General features: G+C 37.4%; 1 protein-coding gene across 1 annotated transcript in view; it reads right to left on the bottom strand.

Annotated features, from left to right (window-relative positions):
* The window catches only part of LOC122081754 (protein decapping 5-like), a 33,353-nt gene that overhangs the window by 20,054 nt on the left and 6,964 nt on the right, over positions 1 to 6,335 (bottom strand). The gene's annotated exons all lie outside the window — the stretch shown is intronic.

The following is a 6,335-nucleotide window of genomic DNA, read 5'->3' on the forward strand; positions in this document are numbered from 1 at the left end:
TAAACACACACAAAAATATTACATCGCCAGAAATTGATTCATAAATCATAACAACAGTAACCAACTTTAACTAGCAAGACTGCCTAACCTAGCTTATAAAAAAGAGCAACCCAGTGCACAAGGATCGGCAAATGTACGCAGCCTGGGAGGGGCAAATGTACGCAGCCTTACCACCTGCTTCGCAGGAGAGGCTGTTTCCAAGTTCCGACCTGTGATTAACACACTGCAATAGTGCAACTTAACCATTGCGCCACAAGCTCAACCCCAAAACTACCTAGCTTATGACACAGTAATTTTAGAACAAAAATTATAAAAACATAATTTTAGAACAAAAACTATATAAACATGACCAACCTATATAATACACTTAAGTCAAGAAAACAAAATCAATAAATTTAACAACTTTCTGATGTAGATTGGTCAGAGGATCTGCTTGTGGTGTGCTTAAGAGAGAGAAAAAGAAAGAGAAGATAAGAGGTTGTTCCAGACTGTGAACAGTACCTGAGAAAGAAAGATGACAGAGGAGAAAAGGGAGAGAAGATAGAGAAAGGAGATCATGTTGGGGAGAGAATATCCCAAATCGTGGGGAGGGGGGAAGGGGAGAGAGATAACAATCTCTTTCAAACAGACTAATTCATTCCATCACTCAAATCATGGGAGATGGCTAACCTCTTACATGTATTTATTAAACAGATAAACACAAAATAGAAGTCTAACTAACCTAAGCTTTCTACTTGACTCAAACAGTGAAATAATTAAAGAAAGGATAAATCACAGCTGAGGTACCCAATGTTTAAAAAAAACTACGTTTGAGATACCTCATGTTTGAAATATTATGTTTAGGGTTCCTTAATAGCAAGTTCGGTTTAAGAATGGAAATGTTTCCAAACCCAAGTTTTCCCAACCCTTTCTGTCAAACCGGAAAAGTGAACGAAATGGATCAAAATTTCAACCCATATTCAGTTGAAAGTTGAAACGGAACATTTCGTTGAAATTTCGAAGAAACAACAAAGAGAAAAAATAAATAAATAAATAAAAACTAAAAACCTTACATATCGTTCAAGGTTTCATTTCCAAATATGTCAAAACCAAAATATTTCGTGAAATTTTGGCAAAACCCTTGAACTATGTCGTAGGAGGGGTGGTTAGATATTTCTAAGCTGTAAGCATTCCTGTATTAACTCTCTTAAAAACTCCCTAACACTCTTACTCAAGATAAACAACTAAAATTAATAAAACTCTTACTAGTATAATATAACTAACAATAGGTCTTTGATAACTATGATACAACAGCAACAAAAAACTCAGTCTTATCCCAACTTAATGGGGTCGGCTACATGGCTCCATACAAAAGGAAATATGGGAAAAAAAAAAAGTCCAAACAGAAAAGGGGGAATGAAGAGATGAAAAGATGAGAGTAGACAGATGAGAGTAAGAGGAAAGAGGCACAGCACAACAAATTAGGAGAATCTCAACTAAGCGGGGTCAACTACATAGATCCTTTCCCTCCAATAGGCTCTATTCGAGATCATACTTGGGGCAAGACCAAGACTATGCATGTGACTCCTCACGACTTCTCATATGGTCATTTTAGTTCCTTCAATCTGAATCAGATCACTTCTCCTTACTGGGGCCTCCTTTGAACATGGCCAAACCACCTCAAACAACTTTCGCACAACTTGTCATTGATCGAGGCAACTCCCAAATCAGCTCTACTATGCTCATTCCTTACTTTTATCCTTCCTTGTTTTGCCACACATCCATCTTAACATTCCATCTCAGCTACACATAGCTTCTCTATATGACACTTCTTAACTACCCAACATTCTGCCCCATACATCATAACCAGTCGCATAACAGTCTTATAGAACATTCCCTTAAGCTTTAAAAGGATACACCAGTCACACAACACTCCGGTACTCTCCACTTCATCCATCCCACTTTAATTCTCTGTGAAACATCATCCATTATAATGCGGGAGTAGATTACAAGAAGCTAACCCCCACAATTTATAACCCCAAAGACTCAAACAAGATAAACAAGACTCACTAAATAACTTGACAATAAATAGAAGGAAACCCAGGAGAACAATAGAGAAATAACCAGCAAATAAACCCCACAGATTTTAGAATAATAAAGCAAGAAAGCCCAACCCAAACCCAAGTCGATAGGAGAGAGAAAAAACCCTGCGATTGGAAAAGAGAGAGAGTGGTGCGGTTGGACCTGTAGGCCTCTAATGGGGCTGTAACTGAGGTCGATGGGAGCCCTTAATGCAAGGAAGAAAATCTCCAAAGTAAAGCTGATTCTGTCGGCTGATGGAAAAGTTATGAAGTTTCTTGATTCCAGACCTTGGAGAGAGAGAACAGAAGTGAATCTTCAAGAACTGATGTTGGCCTGATTGGACAGTGCAGGGATGAAGATCGAGTGTTCCTCTGATTGCCTGGAATGCTTCCTGAAAAGGGTTTGCAGAACAGTGGCCAGATATGAGAGATGGGGCTCGAGTGGGCCTCAAGTTTCCTCACTTTGGTTTGGTCGATTCTGGTTTTAATGGCCTGAACAGATCTGAAAACTTCTTAAGGAATTCTCACAGCAACTAAAACAAGGATTCTCATAGCAACTAAAACAAGGAACAGAAAATAAAATAGAAAAGAAGAATAGAACAGATGGAGAGTTGAGAAGGGTGAAAGATAATAAAGGAATGGGTATCCCACCCCTCAGGTTTTGGGTATCACACCACTCAAAGGTTTAGGCATCTCACCTCTCAATAACAGCTTTTCAGCTAAAGAGTAATCACTCAATAATTCATTCATTCAAATCTGAATTATGAATACATAGGCTCCTCTATTTAAAGATGGCAGAATAGCAATCATATCATAATTAGGAGCTAGTTTCCAAATAGGACTAGACACTCCTAGCAGGATTATAACTACAACATGGAGTAGGAGTGTAGGACTAGAACTCCAACATGAAGTAGGTAATTAACTAGTCATTCACTAATAAGGAAACCTAAACTTACTCAAACTGAAATAACAAAGGAAATAAACTCAAAACAGGACTATAACTAACTAATAAATTAAATCTCGTTTTCCTACTTTCTACCCATATTTTAGGCCCATTAAAGTGGCCCATTACTTAGAAAACCCATGAGATCAAAGGCCCAACACATATATAACCCAAACCAAGGCTTATTTGCAATAAAATAAGCATATTAAGTGACTTATCTACATCACATCATGTCATCTTCTTTATTAATGGTTGAACCCAGATATCTAAAATAGTCACTTTGCGGAATCTCTCTCTCCCCAATTTTCAGCATTTCATTATTCATCATAGTGTGACTAAAGTTACACATCATATACTCCCTCTTCGATCTATTAATCTTAAAACCTCTTGTTTCCAATGTTGATCACCATAGTCCAACTTGGTATTAATCATTGTTTTAGTCTCATCCACTAAAATAATGTCATCAACGAAAAACATTCGGGACCTCGTCTATAATGTTCTTGTTTAACCCATGCAGGATAAGTGCAAACAACTAGGGACTAAAGGTCGATCCTTGATGTAGCCCAATCGTATTTGGGAATTCCCTAACTTGACTTCCCACAAATCTCACTACACCCTTATACATGTCCTTAATTGTATCCATGTATGTCCTCGACACACCTCTCTTTACTAGGAAATGCCAAATTAAATATCTAGGGACTCTATCATATGTTTCTTCTAGATCAATAAAGACCATGTGGAGATCCTTCTTATGGGCTCTGTAACTTTCTATGAGCCTCCTCAGTAAGTACAGAACCTCTTTTGTGGATCTACCTGGCATAAAACCAAACTGGTTCTCTAAGATATTAGTTTCTCTTCTCAAACGAGCTTCAATAACTTTCTCCCATAGGTTCATATTATGACTCATTAATTTTATGCTTCCATAGTTATCGCAGCTCTAATATCCCCTTTATTTTTGTAGATTGGGATTACAATGCTTCTCCTCCAATCATCTGGCATCTTTTTTGTGTTCATAATAACTTGGTTAACCAAACAACCCCACATACTCCTAGGGTTTTCCACACTTCTATTGGGATCTCATCTGGGTGTGGTGGCTTGCCTACTTTCATCTTTCTCAAGGCATCTTTAACTTCCACCACACTAACATTTTGTATCTATGACGTGTGGAGTCTTGTTAAGTAAAGTAATCTTCTAAGTCATTCCTACTCGAACTATCTACATTTATTAGAGCACTAATATATTCATTCTATCTCTCCACAGTGTCCTCATTCCTTAGCAACACTCTTCCATCACCACTTTTGATACACCTCACATGGTCGAAATTCTACTCTTCTTTTCTCTCACTTAGATAAGATAACTTCCTAAATTTGAACTCTAGACATGGGACCCCATAAATAAAATAATTATTTTCATGGATCCACTTAAAACCCCACTTTTGGGATTTCTATTTCAGCTCATTACAACAATAAACCCAAACAAATCCTAAAACCTGATGCAGTCGGGCGATGGATTTAGAATATCTTTTATTTACTTTCCTTTTTTAGAGTTAGAATTAGTATGGTAGATTTTTATTTGAGTGAGAATTTTATTTCTATTTTAATTAGATGCAATATTTGTTTCAAATAGGAAAGTAGATCTGTTTTCAGTCTTTAAATAGGTTTATTGAACTCAACCGAGAGATTGAATTGAATAAATTTGAGAAAATATGTTTTGGTTGGAATCGATGGCAGCTATAGACGGTTTCCTTCTCCCCCTTTTCCAATATCCCCTATCCATCTCTCTCTTTTATGGTTTTTTCCCTTTCCTTCTTCTTTTTTCTGGTTTCCTTTTTCTTTTTCTGGTTCAGTCCAGGCAGTACTGGCAGCCAGTGAAGGAGTTCCAACTCCTTCGATTTTGCACCTATCAGCCAGAAATTTGGGCCATAAGTACTCCCCATTGGGGCGATTTAAACCCTAGCTTCTATTCCAAGCTTTTGCGAGTCAGCGGACAGAACATCTGAAAACCAGAACTCAGATTTGAGTCTTCCGCCAGGTTCAGGTCGTAGGATCCTCCCCGAGGCTGTTGCATCTCCTTCTGAACTGATACAGGTTGTAATCAAGAGCAATCTGACTTCCGATCTCTCTCCCAAAGTTTCGGTGTGATTGGATTACAGTTGACAGAGCTCTGCCAATTGAAGCCAGCAAGAGGTTTCATTTCTATCGTCTTGTTCTCTAACACTACCTAAGGTTGAAGATGATGTTTCCTTTTATTTACACTTTTTAACCTTACTTTCTGATATTCCCCAAAGAGACCCTCATTCTGGATTTTTATTTCAGTTTAACCCCATCACTTATTCTATTTTCAGAATTGATCTTTTTTTTTTTAGTTTAATTCCTATCAAGTCCTTAGTCAATTATTTCACTATAAAGGGGTTTTAAATTGCTTAGAAATTACAAGATTGCCATTGACTGGTTCAAAGTTAAATTAACTACTATTTGTGGGCCCCTAAGCGATCCGATTTCAGTCTTTGGAATCCGAATCCGCATCAAAACCTGGCCCAAATTTAAACAGGGCCTGCATTTATCATGGAATGAGCAGGGCCAGAATTTAAAATCTAATGTTTATCTGCCTTAAATTTTTAGCATAAAGAGCCGATCAGCTTGAGCAGATTATCTCAAGGAAGTGAGATTCAATCCCTCACATCCCTGTTTATCATGGTTTCGGTTTGTTTGGAGGAGGCGATTCAAATCATGTTAGAAGGCAGCCCTACTGAATAAGGTTTTCATAGAAGAAACTACAAGTACAATACATAGCATAGAGAAGAAAATGGTTCCAATCCCATCCTTCAAATTTTCTCTGAATGGCTTTGATAAAGAGGATTTATGTAGGGAACATTCCGAGAATGCCTAATGATGGACCCATGCACGATTGACCGTCGTTCCTTGGATTGATTCAGGTATTAAAATAGTAAAAACAAAAATTTATATGGACTTTGTATCTTGAGTATTAATAGCAAATATATTCCAAATGTTATCCCAACGAAGACATTTATGCACATTTCAAGGAACTCTTATGAGCCCTCCAAACAATAGGATTCCAATAGTTACAGTTTTTAATGCATAGATATCCAAATAGGTATGCGTTATTTTTTTTATAGATATTCGAATACATGCAACCCAAACACACTCATAAATTTTTATTTTCACCTTATTTTTACAATTTCTCATTCAAGATGTCAGACCCCTATCTCCATTTATCTTCAATTTGGGGAACTCAACCTCATCGAAGAAAACTAAAGCCATGTAAAACTGGAGCAATAGATTGCATGGATCTCAATGCATCTTACCCCCCCC

This window comes from Macadamia integrifolia, chromosome 6 (assembly GCF_013358625.1).
Source record: "Macadamia integrifolia cultivar HAES 741 chromosome 6, SCU_Mint_v3, whole genome shotgun sequence".
Classification (NCBI taxonomy): Eukaryota; Viridiplantae; Streptophyta; class Magnoliopsida; order Proteales; family Proteaceae; genus Macadamia; species Macadamia integrifolia.